At 43.7% G+C, this 13,918-nt stretch overlaps 1 protein-coding gene across 1 annotated transcript in view; it reads left to right on the forward strand.

The window, feature by feature from the left end:
- The first annotated feature begins 3,727 nt into the window (after positions 1–3,727).
- znf1035 (zinc finger protein 1035) overlaps positions 3,728–13,918 on the forward strand; it is a 33,226-nt gene continuing 23,035 nt past the window's right edge. The window contains exon 1 of the mRNA XM_028579514.1: positions 3,728–4,455. The gene's annotated coding sequence lies outside the window, so the exon portion shown is untranslated. The remainder of the gene's footprint in view (positions 4,456–13,918) is intronic.

A 13,918-nucleotide genomic window follows, 5' to 3' on the forward strand; every position in this document is an offset into this window, starting at 1 on the left:
AGGTTAGCGCTCCACCAATCAGATTGGCCATTGAGTCCGACTGCCCGCCTTCCGATTCAACATGTCAAATCGGCCCAAATGAAGGCCGACGGCACCGGACAGACTCGAGTCACTGACCTTGCCAGGCTGTCCGACGGCCGATAATTGGGTTGGTGTGTCAGGGCCTTAAGTCTATGGGAAAAAATATTTTGGGCCCCATGGCATCACGTGACGGATACAGAAGTTGAAATTTTACTCTTTGGCACCTGTGTCAAATTGTCTTTAAAGCCTGCCACACGTCCTGGGGGCTTGGTGGCCTCTACCAATGCACATTCTCCAAGACCACTACTAAAGATTTTAGTGCTGCAACCACTTCATGATCCCTCACCAGCTTCCCACCACTGAGCATTTGTTGCCAATGTGAGTCGCTGACAGAGCATGTGAGCGGATTAGTGCAGTGACAATTTCTGCTCCTCGCTCACAGGGCTGTTGGTTTCCTCTGCTACCCCGCTGTAAGCTGCTCCACGCCGCTCTGCTCACATGCTCCGGTCGTTGATGCAATGGCCAGAGGATTCCTTCTGCACTTGCACATGTTGCAGTTTACGTTACTGCTGTAACTAGGGGAGGTTCGGGGGGGCCTCTTGGTTGATCAAACTACTTGATCTACACATGTCCACATTGTGGTTTACATACCTCTTGTGACCCAAAGGAATTCGTCAAGCAGACAGAAAAGCGAGGACCTCTCCATTTTATGTAACCTTGGTATTGACACCTGTGTATGTAGTTGGTTATTTAGCTACCAAGCAATATCTAGTCAAAACAAAAATGTGAACTACAACATGAACACATGCAAATCATGTAGCCTGAGCATCAGTCACAAGTGTGAGAAAATATGTGGTGTGCACACAGGTGGGATGCATTAAGACATTTTCTGGAGCAACCAGTGGGCATCCTCTTGGTCACCAAACTGGCAGGACATCTGCTGGGAATTCAACTTGCAGTTCTGCTGCAGTGAGTGTTTTGTGTGCATCCTATTTTGGGTTGATTTTGGTAACCTGCTATGTGAACTGAACATTATGGAAGGTAATACATCAAAGGCAAAAGGCAAGAAAAAAAACATAAGTGACTGAAGAACCATCTGAGGGCCTCATGGGATTTCTGACATTATCATGTACATAGTTTCGCTATTGGTAAATACACTGTTTGGGCTCAATATCAACTGAAGAAAGCACTAGGCTGAATAATCAAGGGGAAATTGGATAAAAGCAACAGTTTGAGTCATACTTACATAATGTACTTACAGCATCATGATAGACAAAAAAAGTAACATTTCACTCTTACCAATGGATGTATTAAGAAAACTGCAAACAATGTTCCTAGAAGGGGCCCCATTCTATGAAAGTTCCTCACTGGGCACATAAGCCGACAATGTCTCCAGGTCCTTAGAGCATGCATACTAGTTTCCTTCTCCCGTTGAGCCGGTTGTTTGCATTCGCGGTTCAAACTTCCTCTGGCTAAGGCAGCTAACTTCCTGTTGGGTCCTTGTACGCTTTTATGGCATACAATTATTTAATATTAGAAGTACTTTATTAATCCCTCAATGGGTCAATTCAATTTGTATACTGTTTTTATTCATTCACACATTAGATTTGAAATATGCACACATGCATGGCATGCATTAGTGGAGAGATGTCAGAGCAAAAGGGCTGCCACATAGTTGGCGCTCTAAGCAGTTGGGGCTTTGGTGCCTTGCTCAAGGTCACCTCGGCAGTACCACTCCAGCTACCAGTCCACCCACCATCCAGTTGACACCCTATTGACTTCAACCAGCCATTCTCCAGTTCCCAAGCCAAGTCTCTACAGACTAGATAGATAGATACTTTATTGACTAAGCTACTATATGACTTCCACCCTAATCAAATTCTAATAATACAATGAGAAATGTCTTGTTTGTGACACTTCTTCTCTAATGATTGTGCATTGGGGATTGTGTAAGTCATTTTGTGCCAATGTGCATCATGTGATGATGTAATACAGAGTAGGGCCACTAAGCCCAAATTGTCATACAACCGAGTGCCGTTCTCAGGGGTTTGCTCTTGACCAACTTAGTAGTTCTGGGCTTAAGGCATCACTACGCTTGTCATGCGGTCAACAAGCACCCCCAACAAGAAAGTTGCTCAGTGGCACATGTAGCCAAAAAAGTTTGATTTCCTTGCATAAATTTACCCAGATCTTGAGCACTGCCAATGGCTAACTTCCGGTTTAGCCCTCCGCTAAGTTAATGGGGATACAGTTATTTAATCTTGCGGCTCTTCTAGACTTTCCAAAAGGTATCAGACCTAATGTATCAAACTCTGGTAGTGAAACTAGTCATTTTGCTTGGGTTGTGAAGTTCAAAAAGTGTATCCACTGGTTTACAGACATCTCTTTCTAAAATGTAAGTTTATGGGGATAAGTCATTTTGGACCCAATGGCATCATGTGACGGATCTGGAAGTTGTAATTTCACTGTTTGGCCACTATGTCAAATTTGGCATTAAAGCCCGGCGCTCCTCCTGGGGGCTTGAACCATGCCCACTCTTCACATCACTTGGTCAGGTGTGCAGAGGTGAGAAAAGAAGAATTCCAGCTTCTCTCCCAAGCTCTCTTTTTTCATTTTTCACACAACTACTTCTGACACCTTTTGTGTGTACAAACAAGTGCAACACCATGAAGGCCTTTCAGGAGACTCCAAAACTGTGTGCTGTTATTTCTGTTTGAACTATTATAACATCTCATCCCTTTATGACAGCAGGGTTTTTGTCTTGCAAGTTTAAAGTGTGTTTCCTTCTTTATTCCAACTCAGCATTTTACAGCCAACCTGATTTAAACCTGTAACCTTTGAGCTACAAGTATACTGACAGCAGCCTTGAGCTTCAGTATGGGGAAAGTGTGGTGTTTCTACCATTTCTTGGGGTGACAGTTTGTACAATATGGACCTTAACCCTCTGGGGACAAGAGCTCTGCTGGCTTCAGTGCTCGGTTTTGTTAACAGTGAGGGAGTAACTACATATCAAAAAAAATAACACCCAACAAAGTCATCCAGTCATAGCCTACAGATTAACAGAATTATGTAGGCAGAATATCCTGATATAAAATACAGGTTGAGTGTTTCAGATGATCCAGACCTGTTTTTTATTGCAAGCAGCAAGAAGTTAACCGACTCCTGCAGGAGAGGCAGTAATCTAACCAGTTCTTTTATGGCAGTGGACCATTTTTTCTCCTGCAATGGCAGGTTTTGAGGTTTATAGGGCCTGCATTGGTCAGAAAGCGGTCCCATCTTCATTTGCAACTACTACTTGTATTTTCTTGTATGCAATTAAATACATCCAGGGACCTTGGATCAATAAACTGTTCATTCTGAGGTAAAAGCTAAACCTCATGGGTGCATAAATGCACCAGTTAGAAGAAGTAAAGCAAGTGTCTGGTCACAGAATATCAGACATATTCAGAGGATCCTGTTCACCCATTATTTAAAAAAATACAGGGTTTTTTCTTCTTCTCGTGAACAATGTATTTTTTCTCCATTGGAAGTGGTTCTCATGTGCCCCCTCAGCCAAAGGGGTTGTTGTAATAATGCGCACCAGAAGAGGTGGCGCCATTTTGTAGCAAGTCTTAGTCTTGCACACAAAATGGTGGTATGCAACGTATTAACCCTTTAAAGACCAACCACATCTAGTCCAGCAGACAAGTATGTCTGGTAACTGGTTGAGTTCCCCAGTAACCTGGATCACAGTACTCATGTAAAATCAACAGAGTGGTACTGAAACGGCACAGGGGAGCACTGAGGCCCCACTGAGGACTTCAATGATCAGCGCAGTTACTGTCAGCGCAAGTAATACTGTCTGTCTGCCAGGCCCCACAGCACGTAAGGACTGGGAGTGCAGGCGCAGCTGCAGCAGCAGCACGGAGGCAACCGTGGCGCGGTCGCCCAGAAGGAGTCGTGTAGCCGCCCCCTCAGGCTCTGGCTGTGTCAGCCATAGAACATGCAGGGGAGGGCTCTCTCGGAGTCCCTGCCCCTTGTTATTGGTTGTAATCAAACCGTTGTATAACGTACGCACAATTCCGGGCACATTGTCTGAAAATGCGCAAATAAAGATAATGGAGGAGAATTTGCATCTAGCACCGCTAACCGAGGAACAACAAGCCTTGTAGCCGACGTCGTGAGGGAAAACATTTGTGTTTTAGATTCAACGACCCCCATCGACTCACAATCCAGACCGAAGAAAGGATCTCCTGACGATATTTCCTAGGAAAGACGGAAGACATCGGGAAGGAGGACTGCCGCTTTCTCCGCGTTGTGGCAAAGAAAGCCGACATATAATGTCTTTGGACGACGTCTGTTTGCTTGTGATTATTTCAATACAGACCCTGTAGCAGATAAACCACAAGGGAACCGGCGACGAAGCACGCAAGAACAACACGGAGCACTGATCTGGTAAGGGGTCCTGCTTAATACCAGCTGCAGAGGAGTCATTAGCTAGCTGTTGGTTATCCGTGCTAGCTAGCATTGTGCTAGTCACTGAGGTAGCTAGCTAGCTCTACCCTGAACAACAACCTAACGTTACGTCAGTGTACAATAAATCTATAACACGTGGCTAGAGTCACAAACCTAACCGCTGCTGATAGTGTTTTTGTTGATCTGATTGCATCTTACAGTTTCCCTTTTGTTTGCTGTCCTCCTTGCAGGCTGGTTAAAAGTGCAGCATCTTACAATAACACAATCAAGACAAGATCAGGTGGTCATACATTGTTTTTTTCCTATTGAAAACTAAAACATGGGGTGATTTTTAAAATGCTCATCTCTGTCCAGATTATCACAGAGAACCAAACACATATTTACAAGAGAAAATAAGTAGGTGCACCTGCTGCATGGTAATCATTCATACGTCCCTGGCTTGTTGTAGCTCTGTTTATGTGTGACTTAATTACTTTAAAAGGTTTGTAATATGCAAGAGAAAGTTGTCACCTCCAAGACAATTTTATATGACCCATTTGTCCTATAATCTTGCCCCAAATAGATTTTACATAAACCGCTCCATTGTCTTGGATGATGCATCTCTGATATAAATTCACTAGTCCCTCACGTTATTCCTCTGGTAAAGTCTTAGCTGAGGGTGCTCTTGCATGGGGAAAAATGTAGTTTATCCTGTGACAGAGGTCTTCATTCTAGGGTGCCTTGCAGGTACAGAGGGATAACAAGTTGAAAAAAAGAGTATAAAAGTCCCTCACTCCCCTTTTGGATAGTCTCTGATTCACTACCCTCAGCTAAACACTGAATTTTGTCAGTTTTTCTATCCGTCTGTCAAAAAAATAAAAACAATGAACATGGTAGGGTTAATCGCTCCATATATTGAGGTAAATTAGTTTATATAACCGCACCTCATAGACTTGAAGAACTTTTTTTTTTTTTTTTTAACAAGATATCCCTTGATCTCTTGGCAAGAGAAGCATTGTCAAACCATATACACCTCCTGGCCATTTTATTAAGTAGTTCAATACAACTACAAACAACAACCTCAATAATAAATACATGCTGTGTCTCAACTCGGAACATTCCGTTAAGTACACATACGTAACAAGTAGAACTGTGCTCAATAATGCGTAGTGCGTAAATTTCAACGGTGTAATTTAGTCTCAAATCTCGCTGGACCGTTACGATCGCAACATTTGACTTCTTCCTCCTCTTCATCTTTTTAATGCTGAATTGCAACCTGGTGGAGCATTACAGCCACCTATGGTCACCTGCCAAAGTATTTTTCAGCCTGACACCGATTCTCCACTGGGCAAATCCTGTGCTGTGCCGCTGTTTTGTTCCGTCCTCCGCCACGCGCCATACCACACCGGGAGCGTCTCAGAAGCGGAGCGTCTTGCCTACCCGACTCGCAGATTATATTGTCTCTACTTTAACTTTACAGAACAATCACGTGTCTGTTAAGTCTATAAAATCTACCTTCCACTCCAGGCACTCCTTCAGTTACATTCCATGCCTTCTCTTTTCTGGTGTTGTCTTTATAAAAAAAAAAAAAAGATCTGTGATGTGGTATTATGTTTTTCAACATCCAAGATGAATCTCTCGTCGTCCGTGGTGTTGTAAAGGAGACCTATACGATATTGCGGGTGTGTTTTGGTAAATTGACTGCTGTTTCACTTCCTGCCCGGCTGTCCGAATGCCCCGAGATGTGAAAATAGACCTGGCGAATATATTTAGCAGAGCGGAGAGCCGCTTCACACACACACTTCTGGGACGTGCCGTGGTGCAGCTGGTGGATTATCAAACATTTACTTGAATGGCTGTGATTACTCGCGGGGACACGCCACTCGCCCAAGGCGCAGACGCACCTGGTGGAAATTAGGGGTGAGACGGACACCAATAACACTCAAGCTCTAACTTCTGATGCTCTGCATGGTCAACTGAACTGTCACATGTAATGCACGTGAAAAAATGTGTGTAATGCACGCATGTGAATAAAATGTGTATAAATGCACATTAATAAAATGTGTAAATTGGGGGCATTGTAAAAAGTTAGTTTCAACTCAACCATAGCTTTTGTAATTTTCTTTTTTTTTTTTTTTTTTTTGTAATTTTCTTTAATCTTTCTGTGAAAAGGCACTGTGAAGGAAATGCTAAAAAGATTCATGTGCTTGACCATTAATCTAAAGCTAATCGGTTTTTGACACCTGAAACACACACTGGATGTCTCTCCGTTTGAGCCTATACTCTGGCTCAAATGAATACAGGCGGCCCTCTAACTTTAACGATCTCAGCCACAATGTCAAAATCGTTTAAATATTGAACCACCACGACACTGACAATCTTTTAGATAACAGGAGCCTTTAATTTCTCTAGCCATACTCCGAAATACCAGACTCCCAGAGCGCCTTTTTCCCGATTTGCTCAATATTGGACCAATTTAAATAGTCCTTTGCCTTTATGCAAGCTGTTGGCAATTGTTGATTGTGATAAAACATTTTGTGTACTCTCCACTGTATGATATTATCAAACAGTTATATGGTTTTCAAATAATTGCATGGGGACATGGGGTCCAGGTTGAAAAAAAAAAAAAAAAAAAATAGAATCACACTTTAACTCGATAATGACAGGTCAAAGCGTTGCAGGTATGTAGGCCTAGATAAACAATGTGTGCATGTAGGGCTGGGCACGCTGGCCTTACACATATATCACGGTATAATTTGAAGCACAGACGGTAACGGTAGATAATACATTATGTTAATTTTCCTCTTAACTGTATTACCAGGACATATTTCACATAGTACGCAATAGGGCTGGTCATTCAGCAGTCTGCTAACTTGTTGCTGTCACTACCAATATTAACTGCTCAACAATGTTAGGCTAAAGAAAAATGTGCATGCAGGCTGAAATTCATAGGATCTGTTAGCTGCTAGGCTTTATACAATGCAAACACTTAAACACTACAGAACTATGCAATCCTTGTCAAATGAGAAATGTCTGGCAGAGTCGAGCTATAACCGACAAGTCTGATGTGTGTAGAGGTCTGTATGGTTATACTGTAGCAGCCTGGTGTTGTTTTCACTAGGGCTGGGATGGTTACCACAATACTGCGGTCACGAGACTCCTAAACCATCACCGCAAAAAAACCATTGGCCTGCACGTGTGTGCACACTGTCTAATGACATGGGTTCATTGATTCTAATGACATGGATTGTGTCTGATGATATTGTGTCTTACATGGATTCAAGGTTTTCTAAACAAAACTTATAAAAATATGTCGTGTGATATTAAATATTATGCAAGCAATAATCATTGTTTAGTTATCCCAGGGTTTCCTGCAGCACTTTACAGCTTAGGCGGCCGCCTGAGCAAGACGGGCATGCCGCCTTAACCAGGTTGTTAAAAAAAAAAAAATCTATATGAACAATATCTGCCATGTAGTAATATGGCAGATATTGTTCATATAGATTTATTTTTTGAGTACTGCACTCTACTACCGAGGACGGATTCACTTTAAATCAAACGGTGCCAAATTTCGGTACCCAAGAGCGCATAAGCGCAAGCATATCTGACGTCTCTGCATCTTGACAGAGAGCGCTCCGACTGCCGACTCTCTCTCTCTCACACACGCACACACACACTCGTCGCTTCGGTGTGTTCCGAGGCACTTTTTTGACCAACTCGGGAGACTGATCAGTCCAACTGCAGTGCAACTGCAGCTTTACTTTACAGACTTCAGGCTGTTGCAGCTAGCTCAGGGGAGAGACTGTATGACACTAGGTGGTACAGCCTGAGACATGCACAATAAAACAAAAAAATTGCCTTCTGCATTTTTTGTTTTGCTTTTCCCTCCATTGTACCCAACTCGTACCGAACCGTGATGTATGAACCGAACCGTGACTTCCTAATTGGTAGTGAGAGCAACAAGTTAGCGGACTGCTGAGTTGCCCTCTCTGCTCTGTCTGCTCAGCTGCCAGACCGCTGTGCTGTGAAGTGTCTGCACTCGCCATTGTCATTTTTTATTTATTTATTTTAACTTTATTGACAATAGAGCTTTCTGAACTGTCTGTGGAATAGATCAACAGAGAGGAGAGAAAGCAGCGTGGCCCTAAATGACAGCAAGACACAGTAAAGACTCACATTGAGAGTCTATAACTGCAACGTACGTTGTAAGGTTTAAGCCGATGTTTTTTCGGGGGTAACGCTGTTCACTTTACTGGCAGTATTGACAACAGATAAAGCCCCCTTGTCTTGAGAAGCTTGTTGCTTTATTGTTCACTTTTAACTCACTTTACATCATCTTTGCTATCTCTGTTTCCTCCTCACTTTTCCTCCTCACCTTTCCTCACATCTGCACTTGTAAGCTACTCTATTACTGCTCGCTCTCCTTGCGCAACCACACGAGCACTAAAGTCACTCACTTAAGGCACCCTGCTATTGTTGCTCTTACGCTACACTCGTAAGGGGGTTGCAGTAAACCGCCATACCATGGTGATACGTTGCTTCTTCGCTGCGGTAAGAAAAAAACTATACCGGCCTAGCCCTAGTTTTCACGCAATGTAATGGAAGTGAATGGCCTATTGTGCAGCCCTGGCTGGCTGGAGGGCCATTCACATTGTACGTGGCATGCGCTGCGCTCGCTGCTGGGTTGTCCTATTCCCCAACTATATTTGTTGTGCTCACTGCCGGGCTCAGTGCAAATTTACGCCATATATGCGCCAATATTTGAATGCATGTCACATCTGCGTCCGGAGTTTACATCAGACGTGCAGTAGTAGGAGACGATGTTTCGGTCTTTGAAACAAAAAGCCTTCTTCCGTTTGTGGATCCACGTGTGTTCGGTGTTTACTTTTTTTCTTTTTATTCAGACACGTCACAGTGTCAAAGTTGAACCATGTTGAACTTTGACCACGGCACCCGCAAGAGCAGCCAGCTGCAAAATGTCCGACCAGATCTTGCGTGTGCAAGCCATTGACAATAATGGGTTTCATAGCGCAGCGCTGCCGTTTGCGCGTACAAGGTGAATGGCCATTCAGTCCTTTTCTGACCCAACCTAAATGAGGGCTCTAGCGGTCCACATGGTATAGTCAAAACTTGTACCGTAGGGCAAATTCATACTGGTGTACTTTCTGTAGCCTTTATACCATCTACCCCTATGGACAGATGTTATGATCCGTGTCACATGCCACCATGTGTTTTTAGTACAAAATTCCCTCCACTGCAGCTCCGCAAGAAAACGGTGTATGTGGAAACAAATTTTGTACTGTGACTTTGAAAGATACCCATTTGTTTTGTATTAATTCAGGGTGCTAATGCCTCATGTACCCTGAGGTGCCAAATACTATCCGGTTCTTCACACATCTTCTGTTCTCTGGGCTCAGTTGTATTGTAACTCGCATCTTTAAAGGCCCTGACACACCAAGCCGACGGCTGCCAACTACCGCCGCCGACGGCCACCTGTGGTCGCCTAATCGCCTTTGCCTTTGGAACACACCGCACAGACTACAGCCGACTGCCAAGTACCACGTACATTTTGCGCATGCGTGCAATGAAATAACTCCCCCATACCAGAAGGCGGCGGTAATCTATTCATCATTCAACAACACTGCAGTACACACATGACGTCCATTTAATGTAACGTCCCCTGGTTTGAATCTGGCCGGAGACCATTCCTTATAGTCCCTTTTTAAAGGAACACGCCGACTTATTGGGACTGTAGCTTATTCACCATAACCCCCAGTGTTAGACAAGTCGATACATACCCGGTGGCTCAGTGGTTAGCACTTCTGCCTCACAGCAAGAAGGTTCTGGGTTCGCACCCAGGTCGTCTCAGGTCTTTCTGTGTGGAGTTCGCATGTTCTCCCCGTGCTTGCGTGGGTTTCCTCCGGGTGCTCCTGTTTCTTCCCACCATAAAGACATGCATGCAACTAGGACTACAGTTGTAAATTAGCCGACTGGCTAACACTGGCGCATTTACAGAAATGTTGATTAATGTGCATTGTCCTAATATAAACAAATAAAATCTTCTTCTTCTTCTCATCTCTGTGAGTGTTGTAACTCTGTCTGATGCCCCCAGCACTAGCTAAGCCTAGCACAGATCCTGGAGGTACCCGGTTCCGACTAGCCTACTGCTCCAAATTAGTGACAAAATAACGTCTATAGAGAGCTGAGAGTTCTTTTCCCCTCCGGTGTGGGTGGGACTTAAATGTGCTCTGTCTCTATAGACCTTTTTCATGGCAGACATGTTGACATGTCATATTAGGGAAAGCACAGGTGTGTTCAAAACCATTAATAATGGCTGCATTCCACTTAAGAGAGGTCCTGGTATTGTTCATGCTGACTTACTGAAATGGCTTACTGGGACACTTGATGGAATTGAGCCATTGTTAAGGTGATTAATTTCAGCTGTGCTTTTCCTACTATGACAAGTCAAAATGTCTGCCTTGTAAAAGGGCCATTGTCAGAACATTTGGGAGATTATCCAGCCATTTAATCAGGCCTTGCACATATACGTCTTCACACCAAAATGCCATTTCTGACTTCAGTGAGCAAGAAATGTCCCTCTGAAATCCCAGCATGGCTTTTGTCGGTGTTGAGCAGTTGATTGATTGTATCAATTTCATCTTAAGGCCCAGACACGCAGAGCCGACGGCCAAACGTCGGCAGAAAAGGCAGTTGGACTGATCAGTCTCCCCAAATTGGTCAAAAAAAGTGCCTCGGAACACACCAAAGCGACGAGACGTAGTACGTCTCAATAACAGCAGGCGGCGCTAATCTGTATTGTTGCCGAAAAATGAAAACCAGCAGCTGATTGGACGAACGCGTCACGTGGGTCTGGTTTCTCTGGAAATTCAATGGCCAGTCATGGCCGCTTGTTCAGAATATGATCTATACGAATACGGTCATATACCAAATACTGTAAAATTACTGATGCTGTGATGTCTTACGTATCGCTGGAAACCAAGACTTCCATCTGTTGGTAGTTGTGTTGCTTGGAGGGCTGCACGATTTGTAGAGCAAGTCATATTGTGATTTACAATACTGCAATTGCGATATAATAGTATCATGAGTTTACTTGATCATCAAGGGAAATGCAGAATTTAAGTTACTAAAATTTTGAAGTGTGTATTTTTTAACTTGAACATATGTTAAATGTGCATAAAAAGAAATGCATAAACAAATGTGCAATACTTTTTAAATAACTTAATATTTTTGAAAATTAAATGACAAAAATACAAATTATTAAATTAATAAATTTTGTATGCCCTTGTAAATAATGGCATTCAAGATAAGCGTAATATCATAGCTAGTGATTAAGTGAACCTCTGTGTGCATGCTCTGAACCCCCTCTACACTTCTGATACTCACGCGCAACACACACGCTACTGCCTAAACATACTGATTTGTCACGCGACCGTGAGTGGTGTCGGAGTTGGCATAGTAGCTGTGTGAGGGAAAAGAGATAGCAAAGATGATGAAAAGTGAGTTAAGAGAACACCAAGCTTCTTAAGACACACTAGCTTAATTTGTTGTGAATACTGTTGGTAAAGTGAAGGGTGTTACAACATGAAGACTGCAGTGGACACAGTCACGCACACAGAACACCTTTTCGTTTACTTGTGGTTGTGTAATTGCACAGAGTGACATTGTGATTGCAATTAGATTAATCGTGCAGCGATGGTGGTGGATGTGAAAGATGATTGCAAAAATGGCTCTGTGCCAGTAAGCTATTCCACTGACCCAGCATCCACAATACCCTGCCTGTTACACCACCATTTTGCAAGTCCAAAGGCCTGCTGCGAGAAAGGCCTCCCAGGATTACCTTCACACTGTTTCGCCTCTAGGATTAGTTGTTTTTTTCAGTAGCCACATCCTTTTGTTTCTGGCCATTTCATTGATGATTTCAAAGAATCCACAGTGTGTTTGCTTGATCAAATGTAAAGACTGAAAAGCTATTTTTATACATGCGAGAGACACTGTGGCACAGGCCTCTGGTGGCCTAGAAGTTAAAGAAGCGAGCTTGTGACCAGGAGGTTGTCGGTTCAATCCCCAGACAGGCAGGATAAAAAATCTGGGTGGGGAAAATGAAAGAGCAGAGCTTGTCCCTCCCTCATTACCACCACTGAGGTGCCCTTGATCAAGGCCCTTAAAGGTGCACTATGAGTTCCTGCATGGTCTCTTCTGTTGACGTTCCAAGTAAATTTCAAACAAAACAGAGCAACCTTGCCCCTCCCCCCATGTTTCTGTAACTGTCATGACTAACTGACTGTCGCTAACCCCCACTCCCTGCCCCAAACATGTCGGTGATTGGCCGGAGTGGTTTGTTGTACTTTGGTGCACAGCCTGTGCCTCTAGTGTTTGTTTGATGTTTACGACCCCTGTATTGTCTCCCAAGACCGGACTTTTTCAGTGTTTTCAGGGGGTAAGCAGCTAGCAGATCAAGGAGAGATGCCTACGATGTGAGACAAAAATGAAATCTCACTGAAACCATGCAGGAACTCATAGTGCACCTTTTAACCCCAACCGCTCCAGTGGAGCTGCTCAGTGGCCAGCAGATCAGACTGTGGTTGTACTGGGCAGTTTCCAGGTATGAATGTGCAACTGTGCAGACTGATCTCATGTATGACACACCAATTCATATGCCATGATTTGCGTGTTATAAAGACGCATACCTGCTATTTTGCGTGTTTATCAACGCCGTTTGGCCTCCATTGAATTACATTAACTTGCGATTCCGATAATTGTTTCCATCTAGCTGCCGTTGCGTGTGTTTTGTTTTATTTTTTTGGCCATGCACAGTTTGTGATGCAGTGATGCAGCACAGAATTTACATGCTGAAGTGAAGTCTAAGCAATGTCAGGTTGTGATTGTGTGCATGCAGAGGGGGTGATGATGGAGGCTACAGCTCTGGGGAAGAAGCTGTTCGCAGTCTGTTAGTCTGGGTTTTGATAGTTTAGTATCTTTTCCCAGAGGGCAATGGGACGAGTTATGCTATCTGATGCTACTAGCTGTCCTCTGTAAGCAGACAGCATACACAGCATCCAGGTCCGGGAGCACAGCTCCCACAATCCTCTGTGCCTTTTTCACCACCCGGGGCCAAGTCCTTTTTGTTCCCTGCTGTGCAGCTGGCATACCACACTGTGGCACACTGATGGAGGATGCTTTCTATTGTGCTACGATAAAAGTTGACCAGCAGCTGGGGGGGAGGGGGGCGGCTTGTTTGTGCAATAGACACAGACTCTGTACTGCATTTAACAATTATTTATTAAACGCTAAATATTAAATAATATATGATTAATAAATAACCAGCTTTTCAAAATAACAGTTGCAATGTTGCAAGCCAAGCTATAGTGTTACTCGCATGGCTCCCGATATCCTCAGTGACACGCTCTCTTCCACGGCTGTGTCTCAAAGACCGGGCAACAGG

Source organism: Perca flavescens, chromosome 6, assembly GCF_004354835.1.
Source record: "Perca flavescens isolate YP-PL-M2 chromosome 6, PFLA_1.0, whole genome shotgun sequence".
Taxonomy (NCBI): domain Eukaryota; kingdom Metazoa; phylum Chordata; class Actinopteri; order Perciformes; family Percidae; genus Perca; species Perca flavescens.